Source organism: Balaenoptera musculus, chromosome 2 (genome assembly GCF_009873245.2).
Source record: "Balaenoptera musculus isolate JJ_BM4_2016_0621 chromosome 2, mBalMus1.pri.v3, whole genome shotgun sequence".
NCBI classification, from domain to species: domain Eukaryota; kingdom Metazoa; phylum Chordata; class Mammalia; order Artiodactyla; family Balaenopteridae; genus Balaenoptera; species Balaenoptera musculus.
Genome location: NC_045786.1, coordinates 50035105 through 50047667, shown reverse-complemented (window position 1 = coordinate 50047667; position 12563 = coordinate 50035105). Strand labels below are relative to the sequence as shown.

At 38.4% G+C, this 12563-nt stretch overlaps 1 protein-coding gene across 4 annotated transcripts in view; it reads left to right on the top strand.

Moving 5' to 3' along the window:
• TTC23 (tetratricopeptide repeat domain 23) overlaps positions 1-12563 on the top strand; it is a 126448-nt gene that overhangs the window by 71212 nt on the left and 42673 nt on the right. The gene's annotated exons all lie outside the window — the stretch shown is intronic.

The following is a 12563-nucleotide window of genomic DNA, read 5'->3' as shown; positions in this document are numbered from 1 at the left end:
CCTCTGTTACCTGTGCATCTTCCACAAACAGTCTGAGACTGCCTGAAGGTGGCTTTTCTCATATTAGGTGCATAATTTAAGTCTTGTTTCCCAGACAAAGTTTCTTTATTATTTAATGTTTATCTATTTAGAGCTTATGTTATCAAACTTATTAGGGTTCTTATCTACCACATTCTACAATCTTTACCTGAAGTCACTTTGAGTTGTCATCTGGTAGCTGCTGTTCTACTTTGTCATTAAAAGATTCCTCTGTGAGTGTGTCAGTTAGGGTTCTTCAGAGAAATAGAACCAATTGGATGTATACATAGAGAGAGAGAGAGAGAGATTTACTGATATTTTAAGGAATTGGCTCACACAACTGTGGGGGCTGACAAGTCCAAAATCCGTAGGGTAGGTGGGCCAGCTGAAAATGCAAGCAGGGTCTCTGTGTTACAGTCTTGAAGCAGAATTCCTTCTTCACTGAAACCTCAGCCTTTTGCTCTGTAGACCTTCAATTGATTGGATGAGGCCTACTCATCCAATTATTACCTATTATTGAAGGTAATCTCCTTTATTCAAAGTCTACTGATTATAAATGTTAATCATAGCTACAAAGTACATTCATAGCAACATTTAGACTAGTATTTGACCTAACAACTGGGCACCATAGCCTAGCCAAGCTGACACATAAAACTAACCATCACAGTGCGTTTGATGTTTTTGTGTGGTATCATCTGCTAAAAACACATTTTAAATTGTTTTCTGAGAATTTTTCCCTGTTAAAGTTGTAAAATATAGACTAACTCATTTCTTATTTCAAATGAGATATAATGATATGGTACTGAGGGTTCTTTATTGCTATTTATTTTAAAATTTGTATGACCATTTATACTCCCACACACAGTTTATTAGAGTGTGCCATTCTCTCACTTTCTCTGGATTATCTTCCTTAAATATTATACCACCCCGTGACATATTATTATTATCAGTTTATAGATAAGGAAGTCAAAAATTAGAAAGGTTGAGTGATATGTCCAGGAGTACACAGCCAATAAATGGCATAGCCCAGGTATAGCCAATAATGGCATAGCAAAAAAATGCAGTATTTTTTTTTGAAAGATAATTCTGGCTGACACGTAGAGAGTAGACTAGGGAGGGTGTGCCAAGAGTGGAGGTAGAGTGAAGCACTGAAGGCTGAAGATGGTGGTGGCTTAAACTAGGATGATGTTAGTAAGGATGAAGAGAAGTAGATGGGTGTGACAAAGATTTAGGAGGCAGAATTTATGAGATATGGAGCTTGAGTGGATGCAGGACAAAGGGGGAAGGGGAAGAGTCGAAGATGACCCCCGGGTTTCTGGTGTGAACACCTGAGTGGATGTTTGTGCCATTTACAGTGGGGGAGCAGGTGTGACTGGGTGATGGAGAGATGGTGAACTCAGGTTTTGATGGTGAGTCTGAGATGCCCATAAGGCATCCAAGCAGAAATGACAGCTAGACAGTTATATAATCAGAACTAGAGTTCAGAAAATAGGTCAGCAAGTCCTCCACTTATACACAGTAATTGCCTTGGGAGAGGGTGAGATCACCCAAGCAGGGTTTATGGAGGAACTTTGGTATTCATTGGTCAAGTAAAGAAGGATAAATCGGTAAAGGAAAAAGAAGAATTTGCCAGAAAAAAACAAGAAGAAAAGTAAAAAAGAAAGAGATATCCTCATTGTCACCCCTTTTGATACCTTTTGCTGTTATGGCGGGCATGGAGCTGTCAGGAGGAAAAGTGAGTTCATATTTGTAAAGTGTTGAGCACAGTGCCTGCTAGTGCAATATATGAATTTTTGAAAAGTTCTCCCTTTCCTTTTCTTGCTTTTCTTTTTCTTTCATTGATGACCTAGTTGAGGGAAACATTGAGGCACTGATGAGAACGGAATCCAGATTGTACTGTGAGTGAGATATGAGGAAGCAAAGGTAATAAATGCAGGTGCCTGCCTCAAAACATACTAAGAGGTAGGGAGGACTGGCCCAGGCAGGGGGCAGAGTACATGGAAAGGTCTGAAGGTAAGACAAAGTTTGACACATTTGGGGAACTGCAAGAAGTTCCCAATGCCTGGGCAATGGGAATGGGAAGGCAGTGGGTGGGTATCATTCAGATGGGGTGTGGAAAGTCATGGTAAGGAATTTGAGCTTCATCCTAAGGGCAGTTAAGGGTTTTCAAGCAGGGAGATTGACATCACCAGATTATCAGTCTAGAAGGGTTGATCTGCAGTATGGAGAAGGGACTGGATGGCAGAGAGATAACCAAGGAGGCCACTCAGTAGGTGGCTGCAACAGACCAGGTAGGCATGATGACAGCCCGGACTCAGGCGGTGTCGTGAGAACGGAGAGACACGGACAGATAGAGAGTAGAAATGACAGGCCTGGGAGCTGTGCAGATGTGGGAGAGTGAAGGAGATGGAGGAGTCCAGCTTTAGACCAGTTTTCTACGTGTGGCTGGTTGGGACATTTACTGAGTGAAGGAACACTGTGGATTTGCAATTTTTTGTTAGTATCAATAATTCTGAATATTCTTATTTTAAAAAATGTTTTTCCTTTTCTTGAATTATATGCTGATATACATTTCCAAAAGTTAAACTGCTGGGAGGTAAGATATGAACATTTTTATACCTCTTGATTTTTGTTGACATTCTGCCAAAAGGTTGTTTTGAGTTACCTGGCCACCAGAAGTTGGCTTTTCTTTACTCTTAATTGAGCCAGTTTCACACCAACCTTGTGAACTTTTTTATATTATTTTATTCCCATTTTACAAATTTTATAAATTTGAGATTAATCTCAAATTTATTTTAATTTAGAATTTTTTTCTTAGTCCATATTCCCTCATTGTTTCCTGACTAAATCCAGACCTGTCCTCGTCTCAGCACTATCTTTGCTGTACCAGTTCCTAAAGTTCAAAGAAAGAAATCAAGATAAGCTCAGAGTATTCCAGCAAGGGCCATTACCCCCTACAAAATTCACTGAAATGAAAGATGGCTTCTAAGACCCAATAGTATGCATTGCAAAGATTTGAGTTTGGTTTAGAGAAGCATTTCCCAAACTGTGTTCCATAGGATACTGGCATCTCATGAGAATTCTTAGGTCTTCCCAGAAAAGGTGTTTGTGGCCAAATAAATTTGAGAAATATTAAATTAAAATTAAGCAGATGTCTTTAACACATTTTACGGTGCATTAAAAATGCCAGTGTAAATTGTTAATCAAGGGGGGAGGGCTTAACAAGTCTATGAGACACTAGTGTTCCCAGGCCACAGTTTAGGAAACACTGGCCTAGAGAAAAAAATTCAAATGTCTGAGGGCAGGGAACAGCAAAAGGATTCAAATATAAGTGCAGGCTCACTCCTAGGAACCCTTAGCACTATGTGAACGGGAAATGGATTAAATAATGCCTCTTGTTTATGGGGCCCAGAGTCATTATTTTAAAGTATTTTGCCACATGTTTTCCCTGCCTATCTATATAGACATACAGACAAACATAACACACACGTATGCTCAGAGCAATAATTATTTATATTTTGTAATCATTTAAAAGTATGTTGAATATGTCATATCCTTTTATCCCTGAATACTTCAGTGTATGTTTAATGAGAACAAGGATATTCTCTTATGTAACCACAATACAGTTATCAATTCAGAAATGTCAACATTGGTATGGGCCGTATTGTTTTGTCAGTTGTCCCAGTACTGTCCTTCATGGCAATTTTTTCCCATTCCAATAAAAAATACAGTTCAGGATCAAGTATTGCACTTAGTTGTCAATGACTCTGGTCTTCTGTAATCTAAACAGTTTCTCAGCCTGTCATTGTCTCTTATGACATTGAAATTTTTGAAGAATACAGGCCAGTTGTTTCATAGACTGTGCCTCAGTTTGGGTTTATCTGACGCTTCCTCGTGACTAGATTCTGACAATGCATTCCCATCCAGAATGCTACGAAAGGATGTTGTATTTTCTTGGGGTATTGCATCTGGAGGCACATGATATCCATCTGTCCTTCATTGGTGACATTAATTTTTTATCTCCCAGTGACAGTGATGTGTGTGCTTCTTCACCGTATATTAACTATTTTTCTCTTTGCAGACAATAAGCATTCTGTAAAGAGACATTTTTAAGACCATGTAAATATCTTACTCCTCACTGAAATGTCCCTCTAGATTTAGCATCCATTGATGAGTCTTTCTCAAGCCAGTCTTTATCGTGATGGTTGCAAATCAATGATTTTTCCATTCTGCCATTCCATTTGCATTTATCAGTTGATATTCTACTGTGGAAATATCCCTCCCTCTTCCCACCAAGTTTTTTATTTGTTGTGTGTATGTTTGCTTTTTTCACTTAACAATACATCCTGAAAATCACTTCATACAATTCATTTAAATCTTCTTTATTTATTTGTACAGATGGATAATACTCCATTTTATGTACATTCTACAGTTTTTTCAAATAGTTTATGTTTTGGCATTTAGGTTAGGTTCCAATATTTTGCAAATAGAAATAATGTTGTAATGAATAACCTTACATATATGTATTTTTGTATTGTTGGAGTTGTATCTTCAGAGTAAATTCCTAGAAATGGGGCAGCTAGGTCGAAGAGAGCATACGTTGGTAGTTTTGTAGGATATTAACAGTTGCCTTTCATTGGGCTTTTATACCATTTGTATTCCCATCAGCAGAGTGTAAGAGTGCCTATTTCCCCACAGCCCCTTCCAAAAGAGCGTATTGTCAAGCTTTTGAATTAGTTCCCATCTGACAGGTGAGAAGTGACATCTCAGTATAGTTTTAATCTGCATTTCTCTTATTTAAAATGGAATTGAATATCTTTTCATATGTTTAAGGGATTTCAGTGTATTTTTTATGAACCTCCTTTTTTGTGAATTATTCATATTATTTGTCCACTATTTAATAGAATTTTTATCTAGTTTGCTTTAACAGTTAAAATTTCTTTATATATTACACATATTTCCCTACTGTCTGTAATATATGTTGTAAATATTTTCACCCAATTTGTCATTTTTGTTTTAATTTTGTGCATTTCATTGAGATAATCTACATACCATAAAACTTACCCTTTTAAAGTGTACAATTTAGTGGTTTTATTGTACTCACAAAGTTGTACAACCATTACTGCTATCTAATTCCAGAAATTTTTCACCATCTTAAAAGAAACCTTGTACCCATTAGGAGTCATTCCCATTCCCTCCTCCTCCCACCCCTTGGCAACCACTAATCTATCCTCTGTCTCTATGGATTTGTCTATTATGGACATTTCATATAAATAGGATCATACAATATATGGCCTTTTGTCTTTGACTTCTTTTATTTAGAGTAATGTTTTCAAGGTTCATTCGTGTTTAGCATGTATCAGTACTTCATTTCCTTTTTATGACTGAATAGTATTCCATTATATAGATATACTACATTTGTTTATATTCATCAGTTGATTGACATTTGGGTTGTTTCCACCTTAAGGTTATTATGAATAATGTTGCTATTAACATTCATATATAAGTTTTTATGTGGATGTGTATTTTCAAATCTCTTGTGTATAAACCTAGGAGTAGAATTGTTGGGTCATATAGTAACTCAATATTTAGCTTTTTGAGGAACTTCCAGGGTGTTTTCCAAAGTGGCCTCAGCATTTTACATTTCCACCAGTAATGCATGACAGTTTCACTTTCTCCACATCCTCACCAACACTTGTTATTATCTCTCTGTTTTATTTCAGCCATCCTAGAGAGTGTAATGATATCTCATTGTAGTTTTGATTTGCATTTCTCTAATAATTAATGATGTTCAGCATCTTTTTATATGTTTAATGGCCATTTGTTTTTCTTCTTTGGAGGAATGCCTATTCAAATCCTTTGTCCACTTTTAATACAGTTATTTGTCTTTTTATTGTTGACTTAAGAGTTCTTTGTATATTCTGGATACTAGATACTAGACCCTTATGATATATGATTTGTAAAAATTTTCTCCCATTATGTGGTTGTCTTCTCACTGTTTGATGGTGTCCTTTGAAGCACAAAAGTTTTTAATTTTGATGAAGTTCAGTTTAGCTATTTTGTTGTTGCTTGTGCTTTTGGCATCACATCTAAGAGACCACTGCCTAATTCAAGTTCATGAAGGCTTATATCTATGTTTCCTTCTGAGAATTTTATAGTTTTAGCTCTTACACTGAGGTCTTTGATTCATTTTGAGTTAAGTTTTTATGTGATGTGAGGCAGGGGTCTAACTTTATTCTTTCATATGTAGATATTCACCTGTCCCAGCACCATTTGTTAAAAGGACTATCCTTTCATCATTGAATTACATTGGCGCCCAAGTCCAAATCAATTGACTATAAATGTAAGGATTTATTTCTTGTCTCAATTCTATTCCATTGAGCTATATGTCTATCCTTATGCCTATATCACAGTCTCAATTGTTGTTGTTTTGTAGTAACTTTATGGATATTATGAATAATGCTACTATGAAGATTCATGTACAAATTTTGTAGTAAGTTTTGAAATCCATAAGTGTGACATCTCCAACATTGTTGTTCTTTTTCAAGATTGTTTTGGCTATTCTGGGTCCCTTGCATTTCCGTATGAATTTTAGGATAAACTTTTTCCTTCCAATTTCTGGAAAGAAAGAAAGGAACAGCTGGGATTTTGGTAAGGATTATGTTGAATCTGTACTGCAATTGTGACATCTTAACAGTATTAAGCCTTTCAATCCATAACCATGGGATAATCTCTTATTTATTTAGGTCTTCCTTAATTTCTTTCGACCATGTTTTATAGTATAAGTTTTGCACTTCTTTTGGTAGATTTATTCCCAAGTATTTTGGAGTTTTTTTATGTTATTACAAATGGAAGTGTTTTCTTAATTTCCTTTTCTTATTGTTCATTGCCTGCGCATAGAAATACAAATGATTTTTGTATGTTAACTTTGTATCCTGCAACCTTTGTAAACTTGTTTATTAGCTCCAGTTTGTGTGTGTATGTGTATTTATAATGTTTTTTGCCATGCAAAAGTTTTCTTAGTGCTTTCAAGTTTTCAATCTTTTATTACATTTAGATTTTGACTCTGAGAAATATTTCTCTGTATGCAGGTTATGGAGGAATTCACTCATTTGTATTAATGCTTCGTAAAGTTTGATAGGTGACTTTTATTGTTTATTCTTGAGGTTAATAAAGATTAGAGAGTGTTTAAATAAATACTTGCCTATGATTATTAAAGAGATAGCTTTGTGAAGTCAAGATAGCATTGGATTTGAAATCAGAAAACTTGGGTTGGAGTCCAGACTCTTCTGTTTACCATTTGTTTGATAATATAAGTCATTTAGTCTCTCAAAAAATAAAAATAAAAACCTACAAAAGACCCTATCCACTTCACAGAACAGCTCAAAGATTCAAAATGGAAAGTGCTTTGTGAACAATTTGGCATGTTGCCAGTATAAGCTACTTTTATTTATTAACAGTAATTGTTAAACATTTATCAAGGCTCCCCTTTTCTTTAGCAACTTTACCTAAAATACAGAAAGGTACAGCTCTCCAAGGGAGCCCATGCCTAAAAGCCATTTATTAATTACACACAAAGGCAAGGGGTTTTGTTATTTCCCCTCTTGTTTTTTCACTCTTCATTCCTTTGGAGTGAGAGAAACACCCAGGGAGAAAAGATCTTTTATTCTCTGTAGAATGTAGAAAAGTTCCAAAGTATTTTAGGAACTAACCCATTAAAATGGAGAAAAATAAAGCCAGCCCCACAGAGCCATCACAGAGGGAAGGCAGCAGTCCCAAGGACTGATGAAAGAGTTGTCATCGGCCCTGTGGGTCCTCTGCAGCAGGGTTCTGTGAGAAAACCGCACAAACGTGATTGTTTCTGAAACTCTTCGTGGCAGATTTTGGCACTAGAAACTTATTTTCCTATCCAAAAGAAAAATCACAGGATTTCATTTGTGTGAGCAATAGCATGTTTGTGGGCGTGTGCCTTCAAGGAGTATACGTTAACACCGCGCTAGCTTGGATTGCTGTTTCACGTCTCTGACACTTGAATCGCATATCTCTCTTTTCAGTTTTCAGGGCAGCTCTGCCATTCAGTAGTTCCCAAATTTAGAGAAGTTTGATTTGCAAAGTATGATGAAATAATTTATCAGTTACTCTACCTAAGACTTTAAGATCAGAAAATCTGGGTTCAGGTTCCTGCTCTGGGTGAGTTATTGGCCTTGGTCAGGCCTAGGTGGTGGCTGATAGGTGCTCACATGTGGCTCCTGGCAGGTGCAGACTATTCAGTAAATGGCAGCACTTCTTATTGGCTCTTGTTAATTGCTGTGTATTTGCTATAAAGTGTAATTCATTTATTATAAATAATCAGATGAGTGCTATTTTTAATTTTCAAAATCTCTGACAACACTAGCCTATTTTGTTTAAAATTAGAAAAGATGCAGAATGCAGTTATGATTTTATACAGTATAAACCTTTTCTAAGAATGACACAAATCACGGTGCCATACTGCTTCTTTTGAAAAGACAACTGTTTTTTATCATAATGATAATGCTTTTTATTTAAAAAAAAAATCAAGACATACAGAAAAATATAGAGAAATGGGCTACAAGTCATCTCAGCCCTCCTCCCCCATCCCAGAAGTACCCAGTGTTGTGACACTGTTGAGTATTTTTCCTCTGCAGATGTGCAGATAGCTATAGATTGAGAGACAGAGGGACAAGGAGAAAAAAGAGAAAGAAAGATTGATAAACTTGACAGCATAAAAATGAAAAAGTTCTCTATGACAACATATCACAAAGTTAAGAAATAAATGTCAAGGAGGGGAAAGTATAGAAAGAGTTCTTATAAAATCTAGATGAAAAAGACAACTCAATAGAAATACGGACAAAAAACAGAAACAGACATTTTACTGAAGAGGGAATACAATGGCCAATAACCATCCAAAAATAATCCCTAGCCTCATTTGTTATTAAAGAAATGCAGTTTAACCAAGGAGATGCCAAAAAAGTTTGGTACCACTCCATGGTGGCAAGGGTGTGGGGAAGCAGACATCCTCATGCACTGCTGGTAGGACTGAGAATCAGCACCATTTTGGGGGAAAGCAATTGACATTTCCTCTCCAGTTTTATAACACACTGACCCTTTGACCCAGCAATTTCACTTCTAGAAACTTACCTAACAGATAGATGTGCACAAGTGTGCAAAGAAACAGGGTTATTAGCAATAGCAAAAAATTAGAAACACCCTTAAAATCCATTAGTAGGGGACTGGTTATAAAGCTATGATCTATCCACGTGATGGGATACTGTAGAGCCACTAAAGAGAATGAGATGGATGTCTGTGTTCTGAAGAAAGGTGTCCAAAATATATTCTTAATTTAAAAAAGCCAGATGTAGACCAGAATATTCTGTCAGTCAATGACCAATTAAACACTACATTGTGCTGGGCACAGTGTTAGGCCTGGGACTATGATGGAAGACTCGGATGTCAGAGGCCCTGCCCTCAAGAAGCAGCCTAGTGAGTGAGATAGACCTTAGTGAAGAATCACACAGATGAATGTAAAACTACCAGTGTGAAGTGCACCACAGGGAGAGGTACCGGGTGCTGCGAGAGCTCCCAGCGGGGCAGCCTGACCTGATGTGGGATCTGATAATGAGACACCCCAAAGGTTGAGGAGAGGGGAACCACTGTGGTGAGAGCCCAGAGTGGGTGGCAGGAGATGAAGCTGAGCTGAGAGGGGGGCAGGGCCAGGCTCTGATCTCGTGTGTGTGTGTGTGTGTGTGTGTGTGTGTATAAGCACATCAGTATTTCTGAGAGGATATGCAGGAAACTGTTGATAGTGGGTAGCTATAAGAAATCAGACTGGAAATGGGGAGAAGAGGGTGTGAGGCTTATAGACACAAAGGACAGAGCATTAAAATTTTTAATTGCTTATTCTTTTCTACTACTTAGGATTTTTAAAAAGTTATATGCAGGTACTACTCTTATAATTTAAAAATCTAATTAAGTTTTAAGAAAACACACAGAACCAAAAGACAAAAATATAAGGCCCCAACATGTCTATTTTGGTGCTAACTCTTACAGCGAGTAGGGCCTTTTCCCCCCAGCCCTTTGGAGGAGCTAAAATTGACAACTGGAAAGCTGCCGCAGAGACTTTCTCTGACTATTAAAAGAAACTGGCTCAGTCTGGGGCCCTCAGAAATCAGTTTTTGAATGCCCTCTGCACCCAGTTACTTCCCTTGCATCTACTTCCCCCGGGGATTCCCAGCTCCATCTTTTTTTTAGCCAGTGCCCTCCAGCCGCCTCAGTCCCCTGCGGTGTGTGTGGCCATGGAAGACCTCCCTACTGGGCAGAGATGGGAGAGGAAAGGAAGTGGCAACCTTGGGCTGCAACATGACTCTGTCTTGCACGAGGATGACAGTCAAAGCTGAAGGGTAGAATGGCCAGCTCTGGCAGAGCTGAGAGAGAAAGCTATGCAGTCTCACAGCTGGTCAGTTATAAAAGAAACACAGCAAGCTCATATCTCATAGTGACAAGTGGACTTGAGCTTCTGTTGAATTAAGGCACAAATTTGAATCAAAGCAGAAACGGAGACACTTGGTAGAAGGCATTTTAACGTCTGCTCCATCCACCGTCCACTGCCTGACCCCCTCCATGGCGTCTCTCTACAGTCAGTGCTCAAAATTCCATATGTTGGCAGCTCGCTCTTTCCCTAGCCAGTCTATTTAATTCTGGGCTGAGTCTAATACTTAACAACTATTTCTCTGACTCTTAAATAGTTCTTCATTACATTGACTTGAAAATTGCCTTTCTGTGACTTCTACCCTCTTGATAACCAGGTGTTAGATGAGAAAAGCATGCAATTTGAAATCACAGGCCTTAGTTTGAATCTCTGTTCTGCCATTGACCAACTATGTGACCTTCAGACAGTCGATTATTCTCCTCGAGGCTTCATTTCGCCATCCGTAAATTAGGCAGTTAACATCACTCTCACTGGTCATTTTGAGATTAAGCAGAGCTGGTGTATATCGATGTTATTTCCCTCCTTCCCTCGGTCCCTCCCTATCCTAGCCCTCAGCTTTACAAAGAGATCCTGGCAATTACTATTGTCTTCTCTGCGAGTGTTCTCATCTCCAGGGTAAATAGACCCAGTTTAAGTCCACAAATGTACTTTGAGCTACTTGTGTGCTCTTCACTTTGCTATGAGAGAGGAGATTTCCCTCTGAGTCACTGATTCCCCTAATCATTATCAAAGTGGGAAAAAAATCTCTCTCTCCCTCCCCACAAAAGCTGGGGTTCCACACTCAGAACCCACCCAGTGTTTTAAGTTGAGTGTTCATATGGTGGGGTCTGCCTGCATAAATAGAAACATCCTTTTTAGTAGTCATCAAGTTTTCTCTTCAAGAACTGTTACACATTTTACAAATCCAAGGGGACAGGCCCAGTTAGATAAGAGTCTGCCAGCCCTGGCTCTGGCTGTGTCTATTGACAGCTGGGTTGGCACTGAGGAATCCTTGGTTTCCCCCAGAAACACATAGGAGGACCAGAATGCAACAGCTGCTCTGTACCTTGCCAGGGCTTGAGGCAGTTGGTCTTGTGAGTGAGTTTTTTCAATTAATGACCTTACTCTATGTGGAATATTAAAGGTGTTTTTGTTTTTGTTTTTAACCCAGTACGACATGCTAGCAGCTGAAGAGATTTAAGAATATTAAACATTCCTCCTCAGCCTCAAGATGACAGTTGATAAACATATAACCATAAGATATCAAAAACTTCAAAGGATGGGAGGAGAGATGCAAGCCCTGGGGTGATTAACAAATAATGAGGAGGAGTGAGCGTAGTCAAGCCGCAGATACCCAGCGGGGCCTAGTACTCGGGCCTCTGTATAAAGCCGGAGAGGCAAGCAGGACTCCTGTAATTCTGTTCACCCTAACAACTAGTCCTTAAATGCTCTCAGATGTATGTAACAGGGGTATTTATATTATCTTAGCAAACAAAGTGTTGTTCCAGAATTGTGAACAGTGGTTTAGTTTGGAAAGATTGGGTAATCTAATCACTAGCTTTGTCAACTTCCTCAGTACTCAATCCCTCAGGAGGCCTCCTGCCTGGTGTGGTACTGTGGTTGTCAAACTGTGTCACCGCCAACACTCATGTTCCAAGGAGGGTCTTTTGGGGGTGGCTGGATGGAAGCAACTGGGTGGGCTTCCCAGGCTCTCTCTACCTGCTTCAGCGAGAGCAGCTCCACACTTACCTACTTTGTATGTTAGAGAACCATTCTGTTTGGAATAAAAGGGGTTCTTTTGCTTTAAAATCAGAAACTTGAAAAGCAGTGGCATCATGATGTTTGCATCCTTTCGTAAGTTGCTTTTCCACTCAATGGTGTGTTTCTGAAATGTTAATACATATAGATAGAGTTCAATCATTGTATGAATAAACCATAATATATTCGTTCCCCTGCTGATGGATGTTTAGATGGTTCCCCATTTTTCACCATCTCAAATAATGCTTCGGTGGAGTTGAGGGCATTTTCCGTATAGACACTGATGGGTGGTGCCCTCTAA